The following is a 17,589-nucleotide window of genomic DNA, read 5'->3' on the forward strand; positions in this document are numbered from 1 at the left end:
CCCTTGGACTAAAAAACAGCAGGCTACAGTTGGGTATGCCCGAGACTCACCATGGGGACAGGTCAGATTGGTCCTGTTTTCATTAAATTGTTCTGACGGGACATAATGGCTCTTAACAATGGAATTGTTCATGCGAGAACCATAGAGGGTGTAGACGGTATTAATTATATTAAACCACACCTGAAAAGGGAGAGGGTTAGCCATTGCTGCGGGACAGTACCTTTCTCCTCGAGCTCAACTGTATTCCATCATGTCATCTTCTTGGGGACAGTGGGCAACAGTGTGTCCCGGCTCTCCACAGTGGAAGCACCATATCAGTGAGAGTGTGTGCTCCCCACTCCAACAGGGTGTCTCAGCCTCTCTGCTCAAAATGTCTGTCCACTGCACTTGTGCGGGATCAGCAGCACAACTCCTGATGATCGATCTGGAAGGCGGCCCAATTTTGCTTATTATCTCTGCAAGCTCCTCTACATCCATCCACTATTGTATACAGATGGAATGGACAAATTGATCTGGGAGGGTGTGGAGTAGGAAGACAGTTCTTACCCAATAGGGAACTATGTTTTACATCATTTAGAACTGTTTTGACATCAGAATTTTTATGGGGCACTGAGTTATAGTTGAATGTAACTTGAATTAACAATAGCACGTTTCAAGAAATGAAAAACACTCCAAATGATAAGAAGGGTTACGCTTTGTTTTTTTAAAACAGAAACGGATATACACAGTAAAATTCTGTTAGGAACCTACATTTCACATGTGATACAAGTAGTTTCCATACATAGGAGATAAGGACCATTGCGTACCACTCAACTTCAATTTTGACCAATGCGTTTCAAAGGGGAAAACAAGTGAATTTGTAATGATGAGGTGTACCTTGAGAAACATTTAAGAAACCATCCAAACAGTTCTTACCCATTTGGGAACTATGTTTTACATCATTTAGAACAGTTTTACATCAGTATTTTCACGTGGCACTGAGATATAGTTGAATGTAACTTGACTTCACAATGGTGCGTTTAAAGAGCTGAAAAACACTCCAAGTGATAACAAGTGTTACGGTTGGTTAATCTAGTAGAATCTGATCTACACAGTTAAATTCTGATAGAATCCATCATTTCACATGTGATACAAGTGGTGTCCACACATAGAAGTTAAGGAACATAGCGTAAAACTCAACTTCATTACCACCCATTGCATTTCAAAGGGGAAAACAAGTGAATTTGAGATGTTGATGTTTACCTAGAGTAACACTTAGGAAACCATGCAAAGAGTTATTACCCATTAGAGAACTATGTATTACGTCATTTGGAACAGTTTTACATCAGTATTTTCACGTGGAACTGAGTTATAGTTGAATGTAACTTGACTTCACAATGGTGCTTTTCAAGAGCTGAAAAACACTCCAAGTGACAACAAGTGTTACGGCTGGTTAATCACGTAATACATTACATAATAAAGATCCATTAGGAACGTACATTTCAAATGTAAAACAAGTGGTTTCCACACATAGAAGTTAAGGAACTTTGAGTAACAATCAACATCAGTTTTGCCCAATGCGTTTCAAAGGGGAAAACAAGTGAATTTGAGATGTTGATGTTTACCTTGAGTGACACTTAGGAAACCATCCAAAGAGTTATTACCCATTAGAGAACTATGTATTACATCATTTGGAACAGTATTACATCAGTATTTTCACGTGGGACTGAGATATACTTGAATGTAACTTGACTTCAAAATGGTGCGTTTCAAGAGCTGAATAACACTCCAAGTGATAACAAGTGTTACGGATGGTTAATCTAGTAGAATCTGATCTACACAGTTAAATTCTGTTAGAATCCATCATTTCACATGTGATACAAGTGGTTTCCAAACATAGAAGTTAAGGAACATTGAGTAACACTCAACATCAGTTTTGCCCAATGCGTTTCAAAGGGGAAAACAAGTGAATTTGAGATGTTGATGTTTACCTTGAGTAACACTTAGAAAACCATCCAAAGAGTTATTACCCATTAGAGAACTATGTATTATATCATTTGGAACAGTTTTACTTCAGTATTTTCACGTGGGACTGAGATATAGTTGAATGTAACTTGACTTCAAAATGGTGCGTTTCAAGAGCTGAAAAACACTCCAAGTGATAACAAGTGTTACGGCTGGTTAATCCAGTAGAATCTGATCTACACAGTTAAATTCTGTTAGAATCCATCATTTCACATGTGATACAAGTGGTTTCCACACATAGAAGTTAAGGAACATTGAGTAACACTCAACATCAGTTTTGCCCAATGCCTTTCAATGGGGAAAACAAGTGAATTTGAGATGTTGATGTTTACCTTGAGTAACACTTAGGAAATCATCCAAAGAGTTATTACCCATTACAGAACTATGTATTACATCATTTGGAACAGTTTTACATCAGTATTTTAACGTGGGACTGAGATATAGTTGAATGTAACTTGAATACACAATAACGCCTTTCAATAGCTAAAAAACACACCAAATGATAAGAAGTGTTATGGATGGTTAATCTAGTAGAATCTGATCTACACAGTTAAATTCTGTTAGAATCCATCATTTCACCTGTGATACAAGTGGTTTCCACACATAGAAGTTAAGGAACATTGAGTAACATTAAAGTTCAGTTTTGCACAATACCTTTAAAAGGGGATAACAAGTGAACTTGAGATGTTGATGTGTACCTTGAGTAACACTCAGGAAACCATCCAAACAGTTATTACCCATTAGGTATCTATGTATTACATCATTTAGAACAGTTTTACATCAGTATTTTCACGGGGCACTGAGTTATAGTTGAATGTAAGTTGAATTCACAATGACGCGTTTCAAGAGCTAAAAAACACAGCAAATAATAAGAATTGTTACGGATGGTTAATATAGTAGAATCTAATCTACATAGTTAAATTCTGTAAGAATCCATCATTTCAAATGTGATACAAGTGGTTTCCACACATAGAAATTAAGGAACATTGAGTAACACTCAACATCAGTTTTGCCCAAAGCGTTTCAATGGGGAAAACAAGTGAATTTGAGATGTTGATGTTTACCTTGAGTAACACTTAGGAAACCATCCAAAGAGTTATTACCCATTAGAGAACTATGTATTACATCATTTGGAACAGTTTTACATCAGTATTTTAACGTGGGACTGAGATATAGTTGAATGTAACTTGACTTCAAAATGGTGCGTTTCAAGAGCTGAAAAACACTCCAAGTGATGACAAGTGTTACGGCTGGTTAATCCAGTAGAATCTGATCTACACAGTTAAATTCTGTTAGAATCCATCATTTCACATGTGATACAAGTGGTTTCCACACATAGAAGTTAAGGAACATTGAGCAACAATCAACATCAGTTTTGCCCAATGCGTTTCAAAGGGGAAAACAAGTGAATTTGAGATGTTGATGTATACCTTGAGTAACACTTAGGAAACCATCCAAAGAGATATTACCCATTAGAGAACTATGTATTACATCATTTGGAACAGTTTTACATTAGTATTTTCACGTGGGACTGAGATATAGTTGAATGTAACTTGACTTCAAAATGGTGCGTTTCAAGAGCTGAAAACCACTCCAAGTGATAACAAGTGTTACGGCTTGTTAATCTAGTAGAATCTGATCTACACGGTTAAATTCTGTTAGAATCCATCATTTCACATGTGATACAAGTGGTTTCCACACATAGAAGTTAAGGAACATTGAGTAACACTCAACATCAGTTTTGCCCAATGCGTTTCAATGGGGAAAACAAGTGAATTTGAGATGTTGATGTTTACCTTGAGTAACACTTAGGAAACCATCCAAAGAGTTATTACCCATTAGAGAACTTTGTATTACATCATTTGGAATAGTTTTACATCAGTATTTTCACGTGGGACTGAGATATAGTTGAATGTAACTTGACTTCACAATGGTGCATTTCAAGAGCTGAAAAACACACCAAGTGATAACAAGTGTTACGGTTGGTTAATCTAGTAGAATCTGATCTACACAGTTAAATTCTGTTAGAATCCATCATTTCACATGTGATACAAGTGGTTTCCACACATAGAAGTTAAGGAACTTTGAGTAACAATCAACATCAGTTTTGCCCAATGCGTTTCATTGGGGAAAACAAGTGAATTTGAGATGTTGATGTTTACCTTGAGTAACACTTAGGAAACCATCCAAAGAGTTATTACCCATTAGAGAACTATGTATGACATCATTTGGAACAGTTTTACATCAGTATTTTCACGGTGCACTGAGTTATAGTTGAATGTAACTTGACTTCACAATTGTGCGTTTCAAGAGCTGAAAAACACTCCAAGTGATAACACGTGTTACGGCTGGTTAATCTCGTAGAATCTGATCTACACAGTTAAATTCTGATAGAATCCATCATTTCACATGTGATACAAGTGGTTTCCACACATAGAAGTTAAGGAAAATTGAGTAACAATCAACATCATTTTTGCCCAATGCGTTTCAATTGGGAAAACAAGTGAATCTGAGATGTTGATGTTTACCTTGAGTAACACTTAGGAAACCATCCAAAGAGTTATTACCCATTAGAGAACTATGTATCACATCATTTGGAACAGTTTTACATCAGTATTTTCACGTGGGACTGAGATATAGTTGAATGTAACTTGATTTCACAATGGTGCGTTTCATGAGCTGAAAAACACTCCAAGGGATAACAAGTGTTACGGCTGGTTAATCTAGTAGAATCTGATCTACACAGTTAAATTCTGTTAGAATCCATCATTTCACATGTGATACAAGTGGTTTCCACACATAGAAGTTAAGGAACATTGAGTAACAATCAACATCAGTTTTCCCAATGCGTTTCAATGGGGAAAACAAGTGAATTTGAGATGTTGATGTTTACCTTGAGTAACACTTAGGAAACCATCCAAAGAGTTATTACCCATTAGAGAACTATGTATTACATCAGTTGGAACAGTTTTACATCAGTATTTTCACGTGGGACTGAGATATAGTTGAATGTAACATGACTTCACAATGGTGCGTTTCAAGAGCTGAGAAACACTCCAAGTGATAACAAGTGTTACGGCTGGTGAATCTAGTAGAATCTGATCTACACAGTTAAATTCTGTTAGAATCCATCATTTCTCATGTGATACAAGTGGTTTCCACACATAGAAGTTACGGAACATTGAGTAACAATCAACATCAGTTTTCCCAATGCGTTTCAATGGGGAAAACAAGTGAATTTGAGATGTTGATGTTTACCTTGAGTAACACTTAGGAAACCATCCAAAGAGTTATTACCCATTAGAGAACTATGTATTACATCATTTGGAACAGTTTTACATCAGTATTTTAACGTGGGACTGAGATATAGTTGAATGTAACTTGACTTCAAAATGGTGCGTTTCAAGAGCTGAAAAACACTCCAAGTGATAACATGTGTTACGGATGGTTAATCTAGTAGAATCTGATCTACACAGTTAAATTCTGTTAGAATCCATCATTTCACATGTGATACAAGTGGTTTCCACACATAGAAGTTAAGGAACATTGAGCAACAATCAACATCAGTTTTGCTCAATGCGTTTCAATGGGGAAAACAAGTGAATTTGAGATGTTGATGTTTACCTTGAGTAACACTTAGGAACCCATCCAAAGAGTTATTACCCATTAGAGAACTATGTATTACATCATTTGGAACAGTTTTACATCAGTATTTCCACGTGGGACTGAGATATAGTTGAATGTAACTTGACTTCAAAATGGTGCGTTTCAAGAGCTGAAAACCACTCCAAGTGATAACAAGTGTTACGGCTTGTTAATCTAGTAGAATCTGATCTACACGGTTAAATTCTGTTAGAATCCATCATTTCACATGTGATACAAGTGGTTTCCACACATAGAAGTTAAGGAACATTGAGTAACAATCAACATCAGTTTTGCCCAATGCGTTTCAATGGGGAAAACAAGTGAATTTGAGATGTTGATGTGTACCTTGAGTAACACTTAGGAAACCATCCAAAGAGTTATTACCCATTAGAGAACTTTGTATTACATCATTTGGAATAGTTTTACATCAGTATTTTCACGTGGGACTGAGATATAGTTGAATGTAACTTGACTTCACAATGGCGCGTTTCAAGAGCTGAAAAACACACCAAGTGATAACAAGTGTTACGGCTGGTTAATCCAGTAGAATCTGATCTACACAGTTAAATTCTGTTAGAATCCATCATTTCACATGTGATACAAGTGGTTTCCACACATAGAAGTTAAGGAACTTTGAGTAACAATCAACATCAGTTTTGCCCAATGCGTTTCATTGGGGAAAACAAGTGAATTTGAGATGTTGATGTTTACCTTGAGTAACACTTAGGAAACCATCCAAAGAGTTATTGCCCATTAGAGAACTATGTATTACATCAATTGGAACAGTTTTACATCAGTATTTTCACGTGGGACTGAGTGATAGTTGAATGTAACTTGACTTCATAATGGTGCGTTTCAAGAGCTGAAAAACACTCCAAGTTATAACAAGTGTTACGGCTGGTGAATCTAGTAGAATCTGATCTACACAGTTAAATTCTGTTAGAATCCATCATTTCACATGTGATACAAGTAGTTTCCACACATAGAAGTTAAGAAACATTGAGTAACAATCAACATCAGTTTTCCCAATGCGTTTCAATGGGGAAAACAAGTGAATTTGAGATGTTGATGTTTACCTTGAGTAACACTTAGGAAACCATCCAAAGAGTTATTGCCCATTAGAGAACTATGAATTACATCATTTGGAACAGTTTTACATCAGTATTATCACGTGGGACTGAGATTTAGTTGAATGTAACTTGACTTCACAATGGTGCGTTTCAAGAGCTGAAAAACACTCCAAGTGATAACAAGTGTTACGGCTGGTTAATCTCGTAGAATCTGATCTACACAGTTAACTTCTGTTAGAATCCATCATTTCACATGTGATACAAGTGGTTTCCACACATAGAAGTTAAGGAAAATTGAGTAACAATCAACATCATTTTTGCCCAATGCGTTTCAATGGGGAAAACAAGTGAATCTGAGATGTTGATGTTTACCTTGAGTAAGACTTAGGAAACCATCCAAAGAGTTATTACCCATTAGAGAACTATGTATCACATCATTTGGAACAGTTTTACATCAGTATTTTCACGTGGGACTGAGATATAGTTGAATGTATCTTGACTTCACAATGGTGCGTTTCATGAGCTGAAAAACACTCCAAGTGATAAGAAGTGTTACGGCTGGTTAATCTAGTAGAATCTGATCTACACAGTTAAATTCTGTTAGAATCCATCATTTCACATGTGATACAAGTGGTTTCCACACATTGAAGTTAAGGAACATTGAGTAACAATCAACATCAGTTTGCCCAATGCGTTTCAATGGGGAAAACAAGTGAATTTGAGATGTTGATGTTTACCTTGAGTAACACTTAGGAAACCATCCAAAGAGCTCTTACCCATTAGGGAACTATGTATTACATCATTTATAACAGTTTTACATCAGTATTTTCACGGGGCACTGAGTTATAGTTGAATGTAACATGAATTCACAATGGCGCGTTTCAAGAGCTGAAAAACACTCCAAATGATAAGAGGGGTTACGGCTGGTGAATCTAGTAGAATCTGATCTACACAGTTAAATTCTGTTAGAATCCATCATTTCACATGTGATACGAGTGGTTTCCACACATAGAAGTTAAGGAACATTGAGTAACACTCAACTTCAGTTTATCCAAATGCGTTTCAATGGGAAAACAAGTGAATTTGAGATGTTGATGTGTACCTTGAGTAACACTTAGGAAACCATCCAAACAGTTCTTACCCATTAGGGAACTATGTATTACATCATTTAGAACAGTTTTACATCAGTATTTTCACGGGGCACTGAGTTATAGTTGAATGTAACATGAATTCACAATGGTGCGTTTCAAGAGCTGAAAAACACTCCAAGTGATAACAAGTGTTACGGCTGGTTAATCTAGTAGAACCTGATCTACACAGTTAAATTCTGTTAGAATCCATCATTTCACATGTGATACAAGTGGTTTCCACACATAGAAGTTAAGGAACTTTGAGTAACAATCAACATCAGTTTTCCCAATGCGTTTCAATGTGGAAAACAAGTGAATTTGAGATGTTGATGTTTACCTTGAGTAACACTTAGGAAACCATCCAAAGAGTTATTACCCATTAGAGAACTATGTATTACATTATTTGGAACAGTTTTACATCAGCATTTTCACGTGGGACTGAGATATAGTTGAATGTAACTTGACTTCACAATGGTGCGTTTCAAGAGCTGAAAAACACTCCAAGTGATAACATGTGTTACGGCTGGTTAATCTAGTAGAATCTGATCTACACAGTTAAATTCTGTTAGAATCCATCATTTCACATGTGATAAAAGTGGTTTCCACACATAGCAGTTAAGGAACATTGAGTAACAATCAACATCAGTTTTCCCAATGCGTTTCAATGGGGAAAACAAGTGAATTTGAGATGTTGATGTTTACCTTGAGTAACACTTAGGAAACCATCCAAAGAGTTATTACCCATTAGAGAGCTATGTATTACATCATTTGGAACAGTTTTACATCAATATTTTCACGTGGGACTGAGATATAGCTGAATGTAACTTGAATTCACAATGGTGCGTTTCAAGAGCTGAAAAACACTCCAAGTGATAACAAGTGTTACGGCGGGTTAATCTAGTAGAATCTGATCTAAACAGTTAAATTCTGTTAGAATCCATCATTTCACATGTGATACAAGTGGTTTCCACACATAGAAGTTAAGGAACATTGAGAAACAATCAACATCAGTTTTCCCAATGCGTTTCAATGTGGAAAACAAGTGAATTTGAGATGATGATGTTTACCTTGAGTAACACTTAGGAAACCATCCAAAGAGTTATTACCCATTAGGGAACTATGTATTACATCATTTAGAACAGTTTTACATCAGTATTTTCACGGGGCACTGAGTTATAGTTGAATGTAACATGAATTCACAATGGCGCGTTTCAAGAGCTAAAAAACACTCCAAGTGATAGACAGTGTTACGGCTGGTTAATCCAGTAGAATCTGATCTACACAGTTAAATTCTGTTAGAATCCATCATTTTACATGTGATACAAGTGGTTTCCACACATAGAAGTTAAGGAACATTGAGTAACAATCAACTTCAGTTTCTCCCAATGCGTTTCAAAGGGGAAAACAAGTGAATTTGAGATGTTGATGTGTACCTTGAGTAACACTTAGGAAACCATCCAAACAGTTCTTACACATTAGGGAACTATTTATTACATCATTTAGAACAGTTTTACATCAGTATTTTCAGGGGGCACTGAGTTATAGTTGAATGTAACTTGAATTCACAATTGTGCGTTTCAAGAGCTGAAAAACACTCCAAGTGATAAGACGTGTTACGGCTGGTTAATCTAGTAGAATCTGATCTATACAGTTAAATTCTGTTAGAATCCATCATTTCACATGTGATACAAGTGGTTTCCACACATAGAAGTTAAGGAACATTGAGTAACAATCAACATCAGTTTTCCCAATGCGTTTCAATGGGGAAAACAAGTGAATTTGAGATGTTGATGTTTATCTTGAGTAACACTTAGGAAACCATCCAAAGAGATTTTACCCATTAGGGAACTATGTATTACATCAATTAGAACAGTTTTACATCAGTATTTTCACGGGGCACTGAGTTATAGTTGAGTGTAACTTGACTTCACAATGGCGCGTTTCAAGAGCTAAAAAACACTCCAAGTGATAAGAAGTGTTACGGCTGGTTAATCTAGTAGAATCTGATCTACACAGTTAAATTCTGTTAGAATCCATCATTTCACATGTGATACTAGTGGTTTCCACACATAGAAGTTAAGGAACATTGAGTAACACTCAACATCAGTTTTGCCCAATGCGTTTCAATGTGGAAAACAAGTGAATTTGAGATGTTGATGTGTACCTTGATTAACACTTAGGAAACCATCCAAAGAGTTATTACCCATTAGAGAACTATGTATTACATCATTTGGAACAGTTTTATATCAGTATTTTCACGTGGGCCTGAGATATAGTTGAATGTATCTTGACTTCACAATGGTGCATTTCAAGAGCTGAAAAACACTCCAAGTGATGACAAGTGTTACGGATGGTTAATCTAGTAGAATCTGATATACACAGTTAAATTCTGTTAGAATCTATCATTTCACATGTGATACAAGTGGTTTCCACACATTGAAGTTAAGGAACTTTGAGTAACAATCAACATCAGTTTTCCCAATGCGTTTCAATGGGGAAAACAAGTGAATTTGAGATGTTGATGTTTACCTTGAGTAACACTTAGGAAACCATCCAAAGAGTTATTACCCATTAGAGAACTATGAATTACATCATTTGGAACAGTTTTACATCAGTATTTTCACGGGGCACTCAGTGATAGTTGAATGTAACATGAATTCACAAAGGCGCGTTTCAAGAGCTAAAAAACACTCCAAATGATAAGACGTGTTACGGATGGTTAATCTAGTAAAATCTTTTCTACACAGTAAAATTCTGTTAGAATCCATCATTTTACATGTGATAAAAGTCCTTTCCAAACATAGAAGTTAAGGAACATTGAGTAACACTCAACTTCATTTTCTCCCAATGCGTTTCAAAGGGGAAAAGAAATGAATTTGAGATGTAGATGTGTACCTTGAGTAACACTTAGGAAACCATCCAAAGAGTTCCTACCCATTAGGGAACTATGAATTACATCATTTAGAACAGTTTTACATCAGTATTTTCACGGTGCACTGAGTTGTAGTTGAATGTAACATGAATTCACAATTGTGCGTTTCAAGAGCTGAAAAACACTCCAATTGATAAGACGTGTTACGGCGGGTTAATCTAGTAGAATCTGATCTACACAGTTAAATTCTGTTAGAATCCATCATTTCACATGTGATACAAGTGGTTTCCACACATAGAAGTTAAGGAACATTGAGTAACACTCAACTTCAGTTTATCCCAATACGTTTCAATGGGGAAAACAAGTGAATTTGAGATGTTCATGTGTACCTTGAGTAACACTTAGGAAACCATCCAAACAGTTCTTACCCATTAGGGAACTATGTATTACATGAATTAGAACAGTTTTACATCAGTATTTTCACGGGGCACTGAGTTATAGTTGAGTGTAACATGAATTCACAATGGCGCGTTTCAAGAGCTAAAAAACACTCCAAATGATAAGACGTGTTACGGCTGGTCAATGTAGTAGAATCTGATCTACACAGTTAAATTCTGTTAGAATCCATCATTTCACATGTGATTCTAGTCGTTTCCACACATAGAAGTTAAGGAACATTGAGTAACACTCAACTTCAGTTTCTCCCAATGCGTTTCAATGTGGAAAACAAGTGAAATTGAGATGATGATGTGTACCTTGATTAACACATAGGAAACCATCCAAACAGTTCTTACCCATTAGGGAACTATGTATTACATCATTTAGAACAGTTTCATATCAGTATTTTAACAGGGCACTGAGTTATAGTTGAAGGTATCTTGAATTCAAAATGGTGCATTTCAAGAGCTGAAAAACACACCAAATGATGAGATGTGTTACGGATGGTTAATCCAGTAGAATCTGATATACACAGTTAAATTGTATTAGAATCTATCATTTCACATGTGATACAAGTGTTTTCCACACATAGAAGTTAAGGAACTTTGAGTATCACCTAACTTCAGTTTCTCCCAATACGTTTCAATGGGGAAAACAAGTGAATTTGAGATGTTGATGTGTACCTTGAGTAACACTTAGGAAACCATCCAAACAGTTCCTACCCATTAGGGAACTATGAATTACATCATTTAGAACAGTTTTACATCAGTATTTTCACGGGGCACTCAGTGATAGTTGAATGTAACATGAATTCACAATGGCGCGTTTCAAGAGCTAAAAAACACTCCAAATGATAAGACGTGTTACGGATGGTTAATCTAGTAGAATCTGTTCTACACAGTTAAATTCTGTTAGAATCCATCATTTCACATGTGATAAAAGTCCTTTCCAAACATAGAAGTTAAGGAACATTGAGTAACACTCAACTTCATTTTCTCCCAATGCGTTTCAAAGGGGAAAAGAAATGAATTTGAGATGTTGATGTGTACCTTGAGTAACACTTAGGAAACCATCCAAACAGTTCTACCCATTAGGGAACTATGTATTACATCATTTAGAACAGTTTTACATCAGTATTTTCACGGTGCACTGAGTTGTAGTTGAATGTAACATGAATTCACAATTGTGCGTTTCAAGAGCTGAAAAACACTCCAATTGATAAGACGTGTTACGGCTGGTTAATCTAGTAGAATCTGATCTACACAGTTAAATTCTGTTAGAATCCATCATTTCACATGTGATACAAGTGGTTTCCACACATAGAAGTTAAGGAACATTGAGTAACAATCAACATCAGTTTTTTAACCCAGTGCATTTCAATGGGGAAAACAAGTGAATTTGAGATGTTGATGTGTACCTTGAGTAACACTTAGGAAACCATCCAAAGAGTTATTACCCATTAGGGAACTATGTATTACATGATTTGGAACAGTTTTACATCAGTATTTTCACGTGGGACTGAGATATAGTTGAGTGTAACTTGACTTCACAATGGCGCGTTTCAAGAGCTAAAAAACACTCCAAGTGATAAGAAGTGTTACGGCTGGTTAATCTAGTAGAATCTGATCTACACAGTTAAATTATGTTAGAATCCATCATTTCACATGTGATACAAGTCGTTTCCACACATAGAAGTTAAGGAACATTGAGTAACAATCAACATCAGTTTTGCCCAATACGTTTCAATGGGGAAAACAAGTGAATTTGAGATGTTGATGTTTACCTTGAGTAACACTTAGGAAACCATCCAAACAGTTCCTACCCATTAGGGAACTATGTATTACATCAATTAGAACAGTTTTACATCAGTATTTTCACGGGGCACTGAGTGATAGGTGAATGTAACATGAATTCACAATGTCGCGTTTCAAGTGCTGAAAAACACTCCAAATCATAAGAGTTGTTACGGCTGGTGAATCTAGTTGAATCTGATCTACACAGTTAAATTCTGTTAGAATCCATCATTTCACATGTGATACAAGTAGTTTCCACACATAGAAGTTAAGGAACATTGAGTAACAATCAACTTCAGTTTCTCCCAATGCGTTGCAAAGGGGAAAACAAGTGAATTTGAGATGTTGATGTGTACCTGGAATAACACTTAGGAAACCATCCAAACAGTTCTTACCCATTAGGGAACTATGTATTACATCAATTAGAAAAGTTTTACATCAGTATTTTCACGGGGCACTGAGTTATAGTTGAATGTAACATGAATTCACAATGGCGCGTTTCAAGATCTAAAAAACACTCCAAATGATAAGACGTGTTACGGCTGGTCAATGTAGAAGAATCTGATCTACACAGTTAAATTCTGTTATAATCCATCATTTCATATGTGATACAAGTGGTTTCCACACATAGAAGTTAAGGAACATTGAGTATCACTTAACTTCAGTTCCTCCCAATACGTTTCAATGGGGAAAACAAGTGAATTTGAGATGCTGATGTGTACCTTGAGTAACACTTAGGAAACCATCCAAACAGTTCTTACCCATTAGGGAACTATGTATTACATCATTTAGAACAGTTTTATATCAGTATTTTCACGGAGCACTGAGTTATAGTTGAATGTAACATGAATTCACAATGTCGCGTTTCAAGAGCTGAAAAACACTCCAAATGATAAGACGTGTTACGGATGGTTAATCTAGTAGAATCTGATCTACACAGTAAAATTCTGTTAGAATCCATCATTTCACATGTGATACAAGTCCTTTCCACACATAGAAGTTAAGGAACATTGAGTAACACTCAGCTTCAGCTTCTCCCAATGCGTTTCAATGTGGAAAACAAGTGAATTTGAGATGATGATGTTTACCTTGATTAACACGTAGGAAACCATCCAAATAGTTCTTACCCATTAGGGAACTATGAATTACATTATTTAGAACAGTTTTACATCAGTATTTTCACGGTGCACTGAGTTATAGTTGAATGTAACATGAATTCAAAATTGTGCGTTTCAAGAGCTGAAAAACACTCCAATTGATAAGACGTGTTACGGCAGGTTAATCTAGTACAATCTGATCTACACAGTTAAATTCTGTTAGAATCCATCATTTCACATGTGATACAAGTGGTTTCCACACATAGAAGTTAAGGAACATTGAGTAACACTCAACTTCAGTTTCTCCCAATGCATTTCAAAGGGGAAAACAAGTCAATTTGAGATGTTGATGTGTACCTGGAGTAACACTTAGGAAACCATCCAAACAGTTCTTACCCATTAGGGAACTATGTATTACATCAATTAGAACAGTTTTACATCAGTATTTTCACGGGGCACTGAGTTATAGTTGAATGTAACATGAATTCACAATGGCGCGTTTCAAGAGCTAAAAAACACTCCAAATGATAAGACGTGTTACGGATGGTTAATCTAGTAGAATCTGATCTACACAGTTATATTTTGTTAGAATCCATTATTTCACATGTGATACAAGTGGTTTCCACACATAGAAGTTAAGGAACATTGAGTAACACTCAACTTCAGTATCTCCCAATGCGTTTCAAAGGGGAAAACAAGTCAATTTGCTGATGTTGATGTGTACCTGGAGTAACACTTAGGAAACCAACCAAACAGTTCTAACCCATTAGGTAACTATGTATTATATCAATTAGAACAGTTTTACATCAGTATTTTCACGGGGCACTGAGTTATAGTTGAATGTAACATAAATTCACAATGGCGCGTTTCAAGAGCTAAAAAACACTCCAAATGATAAGATGTGTTACGGATGGTTAATCTAGTAGAATCTGATCTACACAGTTAAATTCTGTTAGAATCCATTATTTCACATGTGATACAAGTGGTTTCCACACATAGAAGTTAAGGAACATTGAGTAACACTGAACTTCAGTTTCTCCCAATGCGTTTCAAAGGGGAAAACAAGTCAATTTGAGATGTTGATGTGTACCTGGAGTAACACTTAGGAAACCATCCAAACAGTTCTTACCCATTAGGGAACTATGTATTACATCAAATAGAACAGTTTTACATCAGTATTTTCACGGGGCACTGAGTGATAGTTGAATGTAACATGAATTCACAATTGCGCGTTTCAAGAGCTGAAAAACACTCCAAATGATAAGACGTGTTACGGCTGCTCAGTGTAGAAGAATCTGATCTACACAGTTAAATTCTGTTAGAATCCATCATTTCATATGTGATACAAGTGGCTTCCACACATAGAAGTTAAGGAACATTGAGTATCACTTAACTTCAGTTTCTCCCAATACATTTCAATGGGGAAAACAAGTGAATTTGAGATGCTGATGTGTACCTTGAGTAGCACTTAGGAAACCATCCAAACAGTTCTTACCCATTAGGGAACTATGTATTACATCATTTAGAACAGTTTTACATCAGTATTTTCACGGTGCACTGAGTTATAGTTGAATGTAACATGAATTTACAATGGTGCGTTTCAAGAGCTAAAAAACACTCCAAATGATAAGACGTGTTACGGCTGGTTAATCTAGTAGAATCTGATCTACACAGTTAAATTCTGTTAGAATCCCTCATTTCACATGTGATACAAGTCGTTTCCACACATAGAAGTTAAGGAACATTGAGTAACACTCAACTTCAGTTTCTCCCAATGCGTTTCAATGGGGAAAACAACTGAATTTGAGATGTTGATGTGTACCTTGAGTAACACGTAGGAAACCATCCAAACAGTTCTTACCCATTAGGGAACTATGTATTACATCAATTAGAACAGTTTTACATCAGTATTTTCACGGGGCACTGAGTGATAGTTGAACGTAACATGAATTTACAATGGTGCGTTTCAAGAGCTAAAAAACACTCCAAATGATAAGACGTGTTACGGATGGTTAATCAAGTAGAATCTGATCTACACAGTTAAATTCTGTTAGAATCCATCATTTCATATGTGATACAAGTGGCTTCCACACATAGAAGTTAAGGAACATTGAGTATCACCTAACTTCAGTTTCTCCCAATACGTTTCAATGGGGAAAACAAGTGAATTTGAGATGTTGATGTGTACCTTGAGTAACACTTAGGAAACCATCCAAACAGTTCTTACCCATTAGGGAACTATGTATTACATCATTTAGAACAGTTTTACATCAGTATTTTCACGGGGCACTGAGTTATAGTTGAATGTAACATGAATTTACAATTGTGCGTTTCAAGAGGTAAAAAACACTCCAAATGATAAGATGTGTTACGGCTAGTCAATGTAGTAGAATCTGATCTACACAGTTAAATTCTGTTAGAATCCATCATTTCACATTTGATTCAAGTCGTTTCCACACATATAAGTTAAGGAACATTGAGTAACACTCAACTTCAGTTTCTCCCAATGCGTTTCAATGTGGAAAACAAGTGAATTTGAGATGATGATGTTTACCTTGATTAACACGTAGGAAACCATCCAAATAGTTCTTACCCATTAGGGAACTATGAATTACATCATTTAGAACAGTTTTACATCAGTATTTTCACGGTGCACTGAGTTATAGTTGAATGTAACATGAATTCACAATGGTGCGTTTCAAGAGCTGAAAAACACTCCAATTGATAAGACGTGTTACGGCTGGTTAATCTAGTACAATCTGATCTACACAGTTAAATTCTGTTAGAATCCATCATTTCACATGTGATACAAGTGGTTTCCACACATAGAAGTTAAGGAACATTGAGTAACACTCAACTTCAGTTTCTCCCAATGCGTTTCAAAGGGGAAAACAAGTGAATTTGAGATGTTGATGTGTACCTTGAGTAACACTTAGGAAACCATCCAAACAGTTCTTACCCATTAGGGAACTATGTATTACATCATTTAGAACAGTTTTACATCAGTATTTTCACGGGGCACTGAGTTATAGTTGAATGTAACATGAATTCACAATGGCGCGTTTCAAGAGCTAAAAAACACTCCAAATGATAAGACGTGTTACGGATGGTTAATCTAGTAGAATCTGATCTACACAGTTATATTCTGTTAGAATCCATCATTTCACATGTGATACAAGTGGTTTCCACACATAGAAGTTAAGGAACATTGAGTAACACTCAACTTCAGTTTCTCCCAATGCGTTTCAATGGGGAAAACAAGTGAATTTGAGATGTTGATGTGTACCTTGAGTAACACTTAGGAAACCATCCAAACAGTTCTTACCCATTAGGTAACTATGTATTACATCATTAGAACAGTTTTACATCAGTATTTTCACGGGGCACTGAGTTATAGTTGAATGTAACATGAATTCACAATGGTGCGTTTCAAGAGCTGAAAAAACACTCCAAATGATAAGAAGTGTTACGGATGGTTAATCTAGTAGAATCTGATCTACACAGTTAAATTCTGTTAGAATCCATCATTTCACATGTGAT

The sequence above is a fragment of the Erpetoichthys calabaricus genome, chromosome 5 (genome assembly GCF_900747795.2).
Source record: "Erpetoichthys calabaricus chromosome 5, fErpCal1.3, whole genome shotgun sequence".
NCBI lineage: Eukaryota > Metazoa > Chordata > Cladistia > Polypteriformes > Polypteridae > Erpetoichthys > Erpetoichthys calabaricus.